Genomic DNA, 16,106 nt, shown 5'->3' with positions numbered 1-16,106 from the left:
TCTGCTAGGACTGGAACTGAATCCTGGCCGCTTAAGTGAAAAGTCTGTAACTGAGATTAGTGTCTGCACGAGTTACTCTGATCAGAACATGATTGTTTGTATAAATGGCCTCAATATGTACAATTCGACTGGCTAACTGATCATTCTCCTGATAAATTGAAATAAACTTGACTTTGTCATAATGCATGCATTCAAATCTTCTTATGACCTGAAGCCATATAATGCTGTAGACACATAATAGATGAAATGTGAACGGTGATGAAATAGATAAGGATAAAAATCTGAAAGAGACACAGCAGCCTTCGTAGATTTGATGCTAAACAGGTCCAACAAATGCAGTGCAAAAATTAACAAAACCAATGATAATGTTGACCTGCATTGTTATGTAAGCATAGAGGCAGTAATCATGCAATACCCTGAACACTGCATCCAGTTCTGGCTGCCACGGAACAAGAGGGATACATTTAATGTTGGGGGCATTGACAGGAAAACTATTAGGCTGATCCCTAGCCTCAGGAGTCTGAATTACAGGGGAAGTCTGGAGAAATATGGGGCAGGATTCTCAGTTTCTGAGACTAAGTGTCGGCGCTGATGCAGAATTTGTGGGCTTTCACGGCAGCAAAACTGGTGCCACACCTGGATCGATTCTGCTACTATTAAGGGGCTAGCACCGACTTTACGTGGAACACAATTAATCCTAATGAGAAACGGTGCCGGATTTCAGGTTTTGCGTTTGACACACAGGAGGCTGACAATCTGCACCCGCATATACACACTTCACTCCCCACACACACGACAATCTGCACCCGCATATACACACTTCACTCCCCACACACACCAGCCCAGCCAACAAGATGGCAGCGAGGAGAGCAGCCCCAAGGCATGCGGGCGCACAGCCCGAAACCCTCCTGGATGCCATGGAGGAGGGTGATGTGTTATGCATTCTGGGATAACACAGGCTGCAATTGGATGCAGCTTTGACCAAAAGATACTCCAGACCTTGAAGTTAGTTCAATTTGATTTATTGAACCAGCAGCACAGTTATCTATGAGTTCAACTCTCTGCTAACCTAAGTGTGGTTACTCTGTCTGACTGAACCAGACTAGCTCTTAGCCACATGCAGAAGGTTTGATGCTGTACATACACCCTGACTCACTCTGTAGATGTTCATCAGTGGAAAGAGGCGGAGTGTGAGTGCCTCGTGCCTTTTATAGTGAGATACCCCTGAGTGTCCTCTCATTGGTCATATCCTGTTCTCTGTGTTCATTAGCTGCCTGTCTGTATATCATTATCTGCATGTTTGCATATCATGACGTCTCTCCTTTTTTTTGTATGTTCTGTTGGCATGTGGGAATGTATTTACATGGACTATCATATGTACAAGCAGTGGCATATGTGAACATGCATTTACATGTGACGACAGCTGTCTGATGCAGGAAAACAGAACATAGCAAAGAAAACAAATGTTCATAAGTCCAGTCTCTGGGGCTTGCGAGTGATCCTTGTCGACCGCCGGAGAGGTGGTGGTGGGGACGACGGCGCCTTGACAGGCGGGATGGAAGCCTGGCTGGAGGCCTCGTAGTTCGAGGTAACAGGAGGTGGCATACCAACAGACGGAAACAGGGAAGAAAACGATTGTGGGCAGGCAACCTTGCGCAGTGTCCGTCTGTTTCGTCACACAACAGAATCATCAGCCATACGTACACGATACGAGCGGGGCACAGCCTGTCAAACAACGACAGCTGGAGCAGACCAGCCACCATCCGGTATCTTGATCCTGACAGTGTCTGCCGGGGATAACATGGGCAAATCGGTGGCATGAGCATCATAAGACCATAAAACCATAAGACATAGGAGCGGAAGTAAGGCCATTTGGCCCATCGAGTCCACTCCACCATTCAATCATGGCTGATTTCAACTCCATTTACCCGCTCTCTCTCCATAGCCCTTAATTCCTCGAGAAATCAAGAATTTATCAACTTCTGTCTTAAAGACACTCAACGTCCCGGCCTCCACCGCCCTCTGTGGCAATGAATTCCACAGACCCACCACTCTCTGGCTGAAGACATTTCTCCTCATCTCTGTTCTAAAGTGACTCCCTTTTATTCTAAGGCTGTGCCCCCGGGTCCTAGTCTCCCCTGCTAATGGAAACAACTTCCCTACGTCCACCCTATCTAAGCCATTCATTATCTTGTAAGTTTCTATTAGATCTCCCCTCAACCTCCTAAACTCCAATGAATATAATCCCAGGATCCTCAGACGTTCATCGTATGTTAGGCCTACCATTCCTGGGATCATCCGTGTGAATCTCCGCTGGACCCGCTCCAGTGCCAATATGTCCTTCCTGAGGTGTGGGGCCCAAAATTGCTCACAGTATTCTAAATGGGGCCTAACTAATGCTTTATAAAGCTTCAGAAGTACATCCCTGCTTTTATATTCCAAGCCTCTTGAGATGAATGAATCATAGCCCTGCTTTTGCTGGTTTTGGAGCTGCTGCACCTTCTGCAGCACCGGGAGGTGATCCAGGTTGGGCAAGTGTATGGCTGGAAGTGTCGTCCAGAGGTCCCTATTCATCAGGAGCTGAGCCAGCGACATGCCAGTGGGCAGCGGGGTCGCCCTGTAGGCAAGCAGCGTGAGATAGATGTCAGAAGCAGAATCCGCGGCCCTGCAGATGAGATGTTTCACAATGTGAACCCCTTTTTCAACCTTCCCATTGGACTGCGGATAGTGTGGGCTGGAAGTGACATGTTAGAAATGGTATGACTTGGCAAACATAGACCACTCGTGGCTGCTGAAGCACAGGCCATTGTCACTCATGACAGTGAGTGGGATACCATGCCTGGAGAATGTCTCCTTACAGGCCTTGATGACGGTCTGAGATGTGAGGTCTGAGAACTTCACGACTTCAGGGTAATTGGAGAAATAGTCAATAATCAACACGTAGTCACGACCGTTCGCACGAAAGAGGTCGACGTCAACCTTGGACCAGGGGATAGTCTCGATTTCAATCTGCTGGAGCGTCCCCTTGCTCTGCGCTGGCTGGAAGCGTTGACAGGTTGCACAGTTGAGGACCATGTTCGAGATGTCCTGGCTAATACCGGGCCAGCAGACAGCCTGCCGGGCTCTGCGTCTGCACTTCTCGACGCCCAGGTGTCCTTCATGGGTTTGGCTGAGCACCAAGCTCTGGAGACTGAGTGGAATGACAATCTGGCCCTGCTTGAGGAGGATACCATCAATCACCGTCAGGTCGTCCTTTACATTATAACATTGAGGGCACTGCCCTTTCTGCCAGCCATTGGCGAGGTGGTGCATGACATGCTGCAAGAGGGGGTCTTTGACTGTCTCCTCGCGGATACGAACCACCTTCTCATCAGACATAGAACATAGGACATAGAACATTACAGCGCAGTACAGGCCCTTCGGCCCTCGATGTTGCGCCGACCTGAGAAAACACTCTAAAGCCCATCTACACAATTCCCTTATCGTCCATATGTCTATCCAATGACCATTTGAATGCCCTTAGTGTTGGTGAGTCCACTGCTGTTGCAGGCAGGGCATTCCACGCCCTTACTACTCTCTGAGTAAAGAACCTACCTCTGACATTTCATAGAATTTACAGTGCAGAAGGAGGCCATTCGGCCCATCGAGTCTGCACCGGCTCTTGGAAAGAGCACTCTACCCAAGGTCAACACCTCCACCCTATCCCCATAACCCAGTAACCCCACCCAACACTAAGGGCAATTTTGGACACTAAGGGCAATTTATCATGGCCAATCCGCCTAACCTGCACATTTTTGGACTGTGGGAGGAAACCGGAGCACCCGGAGGAAACCCACGCACTCACGGGGAGGATGTGTAGACTCCGCACAGACAGTGACCCAAGCCGGAATCGAACCTGGGACCCTGGAGCAGTGAAGCAATTGTGCTATCCACAATGCTACCGTGCTGCCCCCAAGGACATCTGTCCTATATCTATCTCCCCTCAATTTAAAGCTATGTCCCCTCGTGCTAGACATCACCATCCGAGGAAAAAGGCTCTCACTGTCCTCCCTATCTAATCCTCTGATCATCTTGTATGCCTCAATTAAGTCACCTCTTAACCTTCTTCTCTCTAACGAAAACAGCCTCAAGTCCCTCAGCCTTTCCTCATAAGATCTTCCCTCCATACCTGGCAACATGCTGGTAAATCTCCCCTGCACCCTTTTCAATGCTTCCACATCCTTCCTATAATGCGGCGACCAGAATTGCACGCAATATTCCAAATGCGGCCACACCAGAGTTTTGTACAGCTGCAACATGACCTCATGGCTCCGAAACTCAATCCCTCTACCAATAAAAGCTAACTCACCGTACGCCTTCTTAACAACCCTCTCAACCTGGGTGGCAACTTTCAGGGATCTATGTACATGGACACCGAGATCTCTCTGCTCATCCACACTACCAAGAATCTTACCGTTAGTCCAGTACTATGTCTTCCTGTTATTCCTTCCAAAATGAATCACCTCACACTTTTCTGCATTGAACTCCATTTGCCACCTCTCAGTCCATCGCTGCAGCTTATCTATGTCCCTCTGTAACTTGTAACATCCTTCCACACTGTCCACAACTCCACCGACTTTAGTGTCATCTGCAAATTTACTCACCCATCCTTCTACGCCCTCCTCCAGGTCATTTAGAAAAATGACAAACAGCAGTGGCCCCAAACCAAATCCTTGTGGTACACCACTAGTAACTGGACTCCAGTCTGAACATTTCCCATCACCCACCACCCTTTGTCTTCTTCCAGCTAGCCAATTTCTGATCCAAACTGCTAAATCTCCCTGAATCCCATGCCTCCGTATTTTCTGCAATAGCCTACCGTGGGGAACCTTATCAAACGCTTTACTGAAATCCATATACACCACATCAACTGCTTTACCCTCATCCACCTGTTTGGTCACATTCTCAAAGAACTCAATAAGGTTTGTGAGGCACGACCTACCCTTCACAAAACCACGTTGACTATCTCAAATCAAATCTTTCCTTTCCAGGTGATTATACATCCTATCTCTTACAAACCTTTCCAAAACCTTCCCCACAAAAGAACTAAGGCTCACTGGTCTATAGTTACCGGTGTTGTCTCTACTCCCCTTCTTGAACAAGGGGACAACATTTGCTATCCTCCAGTCTTCTGGCACTATTCCTGTAGACAAAGATGACTTAAAGATGAAAGCCAAAGGCTCAGCAATCTCCTCCCTAGCTTCCCAGAGAATCTTAGGATAAATCCCATCCGGCCCAGGGGACTTACCTATTTTCACACTTTCCAGAATTGCTAACACCTCCTCCTTATGAACCTCAAGCCCTTCTAGTCTAGTAGCCTGAATCTCAGTATTCTCCTCGACAACATTGTCTTTTTCCTGTGTGAATACTGACGAAAAATATTCATTTAGCACCTCTCCTATCTCCTCGGACTCCACGCACAACTTCCCACTACTGTCCTTGACTGGCCCTACTCTTACCCTAGTCATTCTTTTATTCCTGACATATCTATAGAAAGCTTTAGGGTTATCCTTAATCCTACCTGCCAAAGACTTCTCATGTCCTCTCCTGGCTCTTCTTAGCTCTCTCTTTAGGTCCTTCCTCGCTAACTTGTAACTCTCGAGCGCCCTAACTGAACATTCATGTCTCATCTTTACATAAGCCACCTTCTTCCTCTTGACAAGTGTTTTGACGGCTTTAGTAAACCACGGTTCCCTCGCTCGTCCACTTCCTCCCTGCCTGACAGGTACATACTTATCAAGGACACGCAGTAGCTGTTCCTTGAACAAGCTCCACATTTCCATTGTGCCCATCCCCTGCAGTTTTCCTCTCCATCCGATGTATCCTAAGTCTTGCCTCATTGCATCATAATTGTCTTTCCCCCAGATATAACTCTTGCCCTGCGGTATATACCTATCCCTTTCCATCACTAAAGTAAACGTAATCGAATTGTGGTCACTATCACCAAATCTAACACCTGTCCTGGTTCATTACCCAGTACCAAATCCAATACGGCCTCGCCTCTCGTTGGCCTATCTACATACTGTGTCAGGAAACCCTCCTGCACACATTGGACAAAAACGGACCCATCTAAAGTACTCGAACTATAGCGTTTCCAGTCAATATTTGGAAAGTTAAAGTCCCCCATAACAACTACCCTGTTGCTTTCGTTCCTATTCAGAATCATCTTTGCAATCCTTTCCTCTACATCTCTGGAACTTTTCGGAGGCCTATAGAACACCCCCAACAGGGTGACCTCTCCTTTCCTGTTTCTAACCTCAGCCCATACTACCTCAGTAGACGAGTTCTCATCAAACGTCCTTTCTGCCACCGTAATACTATCCTTGACTAACAATGCCACCCCTCCCCCTCTTTTACCACCTTCCCTGAGCTTACTGAAATATCTAAACCCTGGCACCTGCAACAACCATTCCTGTCCCTGCTCTATCCATGTCTCCGAAATGCTCACAACATCGAAGTCCCAGGTACCAACCCATGCCGCAAGTTCACCCACCTTACTCCGGATGCTCCTGGCATTGAAGAAGACACACTTTAAACCACCTTCCTGCCTGCCGGTACACTCCTGCAACTTTAAAACCTTACTCATGACCTCACTACTCTCAACCTCCTGTATACTGGAGCTACAATTCAGGTTCCCAATCCCCTGCTGAACTAGTTTAAACCCTCTCGAAGAGCATTAGCAAATTTCCCCCCCTGAATATGGTACCCCTCTGGTCCAGGTGTAGACCATCCCGTTTGTAGAGGTCCCACCTACCCCAGAATGAGCCCCAATTATCCAGGATCTGAAACCCTCCCTCCTGCACCATCCCTGTAACCACGTGTTCAACTCCTCTCTCTCCCTATTCCTCGTCTCGCTAGCATGTGGCACGGGTAACAACCCAGAGATAATAACTCTGTTTGTCCTAGATCTATGTTTCCACCCTAGACCCCTGAATTCCTGCCTTACATCCCTATCCCTACCTATGTCGTTGGTACCTATGTGGACCACAACTTGTGGCTGCTCCCCCTCCCCCTTAAGGATCTCGAAAACACTTTCCGAGACATCATGGACCTTGGCACCTGGGAGGCAACACACCAACCGCGAGTCTCTCTCGTTCCCACAGAATCTCCTATCTATCCCCCTAACTATGGAGTCTCCAATGACTAATGCTCTACTCCTCTCCCCCCTTCCCTTCTGAGCAACAGGGACAGACTCTGTGCCAGAGACCTGTACCCCATGGCTTACCCCTGGTAAGTCCCCCCCCCCCAACAATATCCAAAGCGGTATACTTGTTACTAAGGGAAACAACCACAGGGGATCCCTGTACTGACTGCTTCCTCAAAGCCCCTCTCACCGTCACCCATCTATCTTCATTCTTCGGAGTAACTACATCCCTGAAGCTTCTATCTATGACCACCTCTGCCTCACGAATGATCCGAAGTTCTTCCAGCTCCAGCTCCAGTTCCCTAAAGCGGTTTCTGAGGAGCTGGAGATGGATGCACTTCCCACAGGTGAAATCAGCAGGGACAATGTCGGCGTCCCTCACCTCAAACATTCTGCAGGAGGAACATTGCACTACCTTTCCTGCCATCCCCCCCTAGATAAAAAAAAGAGCTTATCTGTTATTCACTCTACCCCTTAGGTGAAAGGAGGTGGAAGGGTGGGGGACACTACAAGTTTAGTGTCTAGGGTTTAGAAACTGCCCAACTTAAATACAGGTAAAAATAAAACACTTAACCAGCAACCACTGCGGCCCACACAAAAACAGCAATCAGCTGTTATTGGCCTGCGCACTTAAATCTTTACTACTTACCGAGGAGTCACTCTGTCCTCACTCCGACCGGATTCAACTGGAAATACCCCATAGTAAGCTTTTTAAAACATTTACTCCCCTTCTCAGCAAGCACTCACTCAGCAACCTCTGCGCCCCGCAAGATAACACCTGAGGGAAAAGAAAAACTACTTACCAGTCACCAGCCAATCACTTACCTGCAGGCTGTGACATCACGGTTCAACTTCTTTCTACTTCTACCTGCCCTCGAGCCTTCCTCTTGATCTTTACAGCCGTTGATTTTTTGGGGATAGAGGAGGAGGTAGGGAGGGAATCACTGAAGAAGTGTTTCAGGTTTAAGTGTCACTTGACAACAGCTCCTCCACAAACCACCTTCACGTTCGGGTGATCACAATGCACGTATGCAAATTTCCCCCGCAACAGCTAATCAGCAGCTCCACTCTACTGCCCTCTGCTGGATGCTTGCCTTCACTTGAACACCTAGGGTCTCTTGTTCAGATGCCGGGAGGGTGCTAGCGCACAGTTGCACCTATGATTCAATTGTCTTCAGGGACCTTCAAGGCTTCGATGGCCTTGACCTTGTCTGTGTCTGGGCGCACGCCCTGCTGAGAGATCTTTTCATCTATTTTCATCTAGCAACTTGAGTGATGACATGCCAAAGCAACATTTGGACCTGTTCAGCTTCAGGCCATTGGCATGGACGCAGCGGAATACCTGCTGGAGACGGGAAACATGCTCTTCGGGGGTCGTGGACCATATGATGATGTCGTCCACGTACACACGAACCCCTTCAATGCTCTCCGTCATCTGCTCCATGATGCGATGAAAGATCTCCGGTGCCGAGACAATGCCAAACGGCATGCGATTATAGCAGTATCTGCCAAACGTTGTGTTGAAGGTGCAGAGCCTTCTGCTGGACTCATCCAGCTGGATTTGCCAAAATCCATGTGATGCATCTAACCTGGTGAAAAAACATGCTTGTGCCATCTCACTGGTTAATTCCTCCTGCTTCGGGATGGGGTAGTGTTCACGCATTATGTTCTTATTGAGATTCTTGGGATCAATACAGATGCGCATGTTTCCCGAAGGCTTTCTGACACATACCATCGAGTTGACCCCGTCAGTCAGTTCTGTTACCTTGGAAATGATGCCCTGTTGCTGAAGATCCTTGAGCTGTGCCTTCAGGCACTCCCTCAGCGGAGCCAGGACCCGGTGTGGTGCGTGGACCACTGGCTTGGCATCAGGTAGTAGCACAATCTTGTATCGATATGGCAGCATGCCCATCCCATCAAACACATCCGGATACTGAGCGAGGATGTCGTCAATGCCGGCCTGAAGATCCACGTTGGAGGATGTCATTGTGTAAACCCGCTACACGAGGTTCAGCTGCTTGCAGGCATGCGCGCCAAGTAGGGATGCCCTGTCTGGCTTGACGATTTCAAAACGTAACCGAGCATGGGTGCTCCGGTTGGAGATGAGTAGATGGCAGGATCCCAGAGCCGTGATGGCAATTCAGTTGTAGTCCAGAAGTTTACAGGCTGCTGGAAGGACCTTGGGGGGCTTCTTGATATGTTTGAAATCTGCCTGTGAGAGGAGGTTGGCAGAAGCACATGTGTCCAGCTTAAACTGGATGGAGCAGTGGTTGACCTGCATCACCGCACGCCATTCGTCCGCAGAATCCACAGCGAGGATGGATTGAATTTGTGATGAGTTGATTGTGGCACGGGGAGAATGTGCAAATGCCACACGGACAGTGACTCAGAGCCAGGATCGAACCTGGGACCTCGGCGCCGTGAGGCAGCAGTGCTAACCACTGCGCCCACCGTGCTGCCCTTGCATCGCTTTCTTTATAAGGAAGTTATTGAAGTGGGCAAAGCAAACAAAGTGCTCCTGGAAGGAAACGGGCTGAGGATCTCTCAGGACTTGGGTGCGGGGTTGGCCAAGTGGGCAGGCTGATTATAATCGGATCAAGGCGGCCCGCTACAAGGAAGCGGTGAAGTTTAGGTGTTGTATCCCGCTCATCTGTGGGTCTCACATCAGAATCGAGAGTTTAATTTTTACACATCGAAGGAGGTGAGTGAATTTATGAGAGACTATGGATTGGGAGGTGTGTGAGGACACGGAACTTATTTGAGAGATGCTGGGACTGGTTTAGCATAGTGGGCTAAATAGCCAGTTTTCAATGCAGAACAAAGCCCACAGTGCAGGTTCAATTCCCGAACAGGCGCCGGAATGTGGCGACTGGGGGCTTTTCACAGTAACTTCATTGAAGCCTACTTGTGAGAATAAGCTGTTATTATTAAAGTGGGGAAAGTGAGTTTACACAACGTGCGGATTGAATATGGGTGCGGAGTGGGTGAGTGTTTTTTTTTATTGGTTTGGGGGATTTGGGGATTGAAGGGCGGTTGTGCGGAAGGAGTATAGATGGAGACCTCGCTTGGGGGTCACCATGCTAGCTGGTTGGCTAGTTAACGGGTGTGAAGGGGGGGGGGGGGGCGACCTGAGGATGGAGTGGGTGGGTTCATCCGGCCCAGTTGATGAGGTGAAATGTACAGGGTTTAAATGGCCCAGTCAAAAGGTTGCGTGTTTTCGCACATTTTTCAAAAATAGATTTAGAGTACCCAATTCATTTTTTCCAATTAAGGGGCAGTTTAGCGTGCCCAATCCACCTAACTACAGATCTTTTGGGTTGTGGGGGCAAAACCCACGCAATGTTTTCGTACATTTAAGGAGTGTGAAGGAGGACGTTGTGTTTCTTCAGGAGACGCACCTGAAGCTGGGGGACCAGACAAGGCTGAGGAAGGGCTGGGTGGGACAGGTGTTCCACTTGGGGTTGGATATGAAAATGAGGGGGTGGCGGTGCTGGCCAACAAGAGGGTGGCCTTTGACATTGGCAGTGTTGTAACCAATCTTGGGGGCAGGTTTGTAATGGTTAGTGGGAAGCTAGAGGAGATGCCTGTGGTGTTTTTGAATGTATAAGCCCCAAAATGGGACAATGTGGATCTCTTGAGGCAGGTTCTCGGGAAGATTCCAGACCTGGGCATGCATCGGTTGATTATGGGGGGAGATTTCAATACAGTTCTGGATCCTAGGTTGGGCCAGTCATGCCATAGGTCCCTGCAGGTTTCCGTTACGGCGAAGGAGCTGGGGTTTATGGAGCATATGGGGGTGGGGACAGACCCATGGCAGTTTGAGAAGCCGAGGGTGAAGGAGTTTTCGTATTTCTCACACGTACACCGGGTGTACCCCCGGATAGATTTCTTTGTTTTTAGACAAGGCATTGTTGGCGGGGGTGGTTGGATCAGAGTATTCGCCAATTGTGGTCTCTGACCACGTGCCACACTGGGTGGATATGCAGGGGGAGGCTCAGCGGCCGCAGTGGAAGTGGATCTTGGATCATTGATGGACAACGGGGTCTGTGAGACAGTGAGGGTGACATCCAAAAATAGATTGAGCTCAATAATACAGCGGAGGGGCAGCACGGTGGTGCAGTGGTTAGTACTGCTGCCTCACGGCGCTGAGGTCCCAGGTTCGATCCCGGCTCTGGGTCACTGTCTGTGTGGAGTTTGCACATTCTCCCCGTGGTTGTGTGGGTTTCGCCCCCACAACCCAAAGATATATAGGTTAGGTGAATTGGCCACACTAAACTGTCCCTCATTTGAAGAAAATTAATTGGGTACTCTAAATTTAAAATAAATAAATAAAACTGGGGAGGTTTCTGTCATAATATCCATGCATGTATATAATGAAGTGCAGACAGGCAATGATTGACACACAGGATGACCAGTGAGCACACGGCACGATGCAGCCAATCACCAGACAGGACAACACCACTATAAAGCCAGAGGGCATCAGTTTTCCCGCTCTCTCGGGACCCAGCCACTGAGACAGTCAGAGTCCACGAGCTGGCACAGTGCAAACACCATGCGGTAGCTAGTAAGTCTGGTCAGGCTACTACAAGGCCTCCAGTCAGTTCAGTATAGTGTCGACCCACAGTTAAATATGTATGTTAGTTCTATCGTTCAATAAAACCGTGTTGGATCTTGTACAGTGTTAGAGGTCTGTTTCTCGCATCGCTGCATCAAGTGCAGTCCACACCGAACCGACCTGCCTAACACATCATGGTATTACGGAGTGATACTGATAATTGACGGACCTACCTCGAGTGAATCAGCATTGACCAGCAAGCAGCCATCTAGTGACATGGAAAACATCCATCCTCCTCCGCAGCTCCGCATCTCCGGCAACCTCGGCGCAAATTGGAAGCTCTTCAAGCAAAAGTCCCTCTGGTGCATCAAGGCCTCCGACCTCGAAGCAGCATCGGATGCCAGCAAGATCACACTATTTCTCTCCACCGCGGGGGTCCACGCCATCCACTTCTACAACTCCCTCATGTTCGCTGACGGCAAAGACAAAACAAAATTCAAAACAGTCCTGCTGAAGTTTGACAGCCACTGCGACATTGAGGTGAATGAGAGCTTTGAACGATAAGTTTTCCAGCAGAGGCTCCAGGGTAGGGATGAACCTTTTCAGTCCTTTGTCACCCATCTCCGCATCCTAGCGCAGTCATGTAACTATGACTCGACGGCTGATTCCATGATCCGGGATCAGATCGTTTTCGGGGTCCTCTCCGACTCCCTTCGGCAGCAGCTCCTGAAAGTCAAACAGTTGACCCTCTCTGTCGCTATTGAGACGTGCGTTGTCCATGAGCATGCTAAGAATCATTACTCCCACATCAGGGCGGCAGAAACTGCGAAGCTGGCCTCCCACGAGGCGGAACGGGTGCAGGCCATTGCACAAATGAAGGGCCTGAGCATCGAGGAGAGTGGCCGTTTCGCGTGCTTTTCCCGGGTCCCTGCGCATGAGCTCCACGACCGAGTGGACGACGAGCCCGACAACCCGACTGCGCAGGAGCATACGTCGACCGACCACACTGCGCATGTGCGATGGCGCACGGAACGCGCTGACGTCGGCGTCATGACGTGTCCGAATTGTGGCTCCGCCGCCTCAAAAGAACGCCGGTGTCTACAGTGTGGCAAGCTTGGCCACTACGCAGCACTTTGCAGATCTGTTCCACCGCTCAGCAGCCAGCGATCCCAGCTGTGGCGCAGTAGTGTCCGTTCAATACAACAAGGCGTCCCAGATTACGATCCCGACAGCCCAACGGACCCTGATGCTGAGTGGCTCAAGTCCCCATACCGGGTGGGCGTCATAACTACACATGCGCTGTCTTCCACCACAACGGCGAAACGCCTCTCGATCCTCAGTGTGGATCCTGACGACGAGTGGTGTGCTGTCCTCACAGTGAACAAGGCTCGCATCCGGTTCAAACTGGACACCGGCGCATCGGGATCTAAACCGAAACATCATGAGGGAGCATTACCCGATACCAAAACGAGAAGAGTTGACCAGTGAGACGGCTCATGCCAAATTCTTTACTAAGCTTGACGCCTCCAAGGGTTTTTGGCAAATACAGCTGGACGTGTCCAGTCGCAAGTTGTGCACATTCAACACCCCGTTTGGTCATTACTGCTACAACCGGATGCTTTTGGCATCATATCTGCCTCCGAAGTATTTAATCGCATCATGGAGCAGATGATGGAGGGCATCAAGGGGGTGCCAGTACACATTGACGATGTCATTATCTGGTCCACAATGCCCCAGGAACACATCGCTCGCCTCAAGCAGGTATTCCAAAGAATCCATGAACATGGTCTTCAGCTCAACGGGGCCAAGTGCTCATTTGGTCAATCGGAGATCAAATTCCCAGGTGACCACATCTCGCAGCAGGGCGTACGGCCAGACGCCGATGCCGACTTTATCGGCAATCAACGCCATGAAGACCTTGGAGGACAAAAAGACGGTCCTCCGCTTGCTCGGAATGGTCAACTTCCTCGGGAAATTCATTCCCAATATGGCATCCCACACCACGGCCCTCCGTCATCTCGTCAAAATGTCAACGGAATTCCAGCGGCTGCCCACGCATGAAGAGGAATGGCGCGAACTGAAAGCAAAACTCACGACAGCCCCGGTCCTAGCATTCTTCGACCCAACCAAGGAAACCAAGATATCAACTGATGCAACCAGGACGGCATTGGTGCGGTGCTCCCTCAGCGGGATGACTCCGCGTCCTGGGCTCCAGTGGTGTATGCCTCCAGGGCCATGACGCCCACTGAGCAACGGTACGCTCAGATTGAGGAGGAGTGTCTGGGCCTCCTAACAGGGATAGTCAAGTTTCACGACTATGTTTATGGCCTGCCGAAATTCACGGTAGAGACGGACCACAGGCCTCTAGTCCACATAATCCAGAAGGATTTAAACGACATGACACCTCAGTTACAGTGTATTCTTCTAAAGCTACGCCGTTACGACTTCGAACGCCTACATGCCAGGTAAAGAGCTGATCGTTGCGGATGCCCTGTCCAGGTCCATTACCACACCGCATGAACAATGTGACTTCATCTGCCACATAGAAGCCCAAGTGTCGTTGTGTGCCTCGAACCTTCCTGCCTCCGACGAACGGGTGGTCCAAATTTGTGAGGAGACAGCCAAGAATCCTCTGCTGCAGCGCGTGATGCAGCACCTCAGCAATGGCTGGCAGAAGGGACAATGTCCCCAGTTCTATAACGTAAAAGACGACCTGACGGTGGTGGAGGGAATCCTTCTGAAACTCGACAGAATCGTAATTCCTCAGAGAATGCGTGCTATGGTGCTGGGCCAACTCCATGAGGGTCACCTAGGGGTCGAGAAATGCTGACGCAGAGCTCGGGAGGCGGTCTATTGGCCGGGCATCAGCCAGGACATTGCTGACACAGTCCTCAACTGCCCTACCTGTCAGAAGTTTCAGCCAGCTCAACTCAAAGAAACGTTGCAGCAACACGAGATTGTGACCTCTCCGTGGTCCAAAGTCGGCGTAGACCTTTTCCACGCCAAGGGGCATGACTACGTACTCCTGGTCGACTACTTCTCCAGTTACCCAGAAGTATTTAACTGTCCGACCTCACATTGAAGGCGGTAATCAAAGCCTGCAAAGAAACGTTCGGCAGGCATGGGATACTGCTCACGGTAATGAGCGACAACGGTCCTTGCTTTTACAGCCAGGAATGGTCTGACTTCGCACAGTCCGACAACTTCCATCACGTTATCTCCAGTCCCCACTACCCGCAGTCACACGGGAAGGCCAAAAAAGGGGTCCACATTGTAAAGCAGCTGCTGTGCGAAGCTGCAGATTCAGGCTCTGATTTTAAGCTGGCGATGCTGGCATACAGGCCTGGATTGTCTCCAGCCCAGATGCTCATGAATCGCACTCTGAGGACCACAGTTCCAGCCATCCACGTTCCCGACCTGGACCACCTCACGGTCCTACAGAAAATGCAGCAGTCACGGGCCCAACAGAAAGCCACGTACGATGCCCATGCCAGGATCTGCCCGAGCTGGCCCCAACTGATCATGTTCGCGTATAGTTGCCTGAGGGCGGCTGGTCAGCCACAGCTGTTGTGCTCAAACAAGATCACTCCCTGTCCGCATGGCTGATGGCTCCCTGCTACGGCGCAACAGACGGGCACTGCGAAGAGTTCCACGCCCGCTACCTGACCGGTGTGCCCTGCCGCCTACGATGCCTCATCTGGACGTACCCGACCACGAGGCCACCGATCTACCAGCAATCCTGCCAGTCCACGCGCCCACCGGGATGCCAGTGATCCCGCCTCCAAGCATAGGCAGCTCCTGATCCGCCTCTGCAGCGATCAACAAGAAGTCGTCACCCACTACAAAGACTAAATCTATAGACTGAGCTTTTGTACATTTTTGTGGCTTCAATTGGACCTCTGTAAATATTGTTTTGTTTGCCATGTATCTGCACTATCGCAACCTTCCTATGTATATACGTTTGTTTAGACATCTTTCTGTATATAGTCAGGCACATATATATATGTATATATATATATTTATAAGCATCCATATCTTAGTATTTATATTAACAAAAACAAAAAAAGGGGGGAGATGTCAGAATATCCACGCATTTATATAATGAAGTGCAGACAGGCAGTGATTGCCACACAGGAGGACCAGTGAGCACATGGCATGGTGCAGCCAATCACCAGACAGGACACCACCACTATAAAGCCAGAGGGCACTAGGTTTCCCGCTCTCTCGGGACCCAGCCACTGAGACAGTCAGAGTCCATGAGCTGGCACAGTGCAAACACCATGCGGTAGCTAGTAAGTCTGGTCAGGCTACTACAAGGTCTCCAGTCAGTTCAGTATAGTGTCGACCCACAGTTAAATATGTATGTTA

Source organism: Scyliorhinus torazame, chromosome 4, assembly GCF_047496885.1.
Source record: "Scyliorhinus torazame isolate Kashiwa2021f chromosome 4, sScyTor2.1, whole genome shotgun sequence".
NCBI lineage: Eukaryota > Metazoa > Chordata > Chondrichthyes > Carcharhiniformes > Scyliorhinidae > Scyliorhinus > Scyliorhinus torazame.
This window is presented reverse-complemented; position numbering follows the sequence as displayed.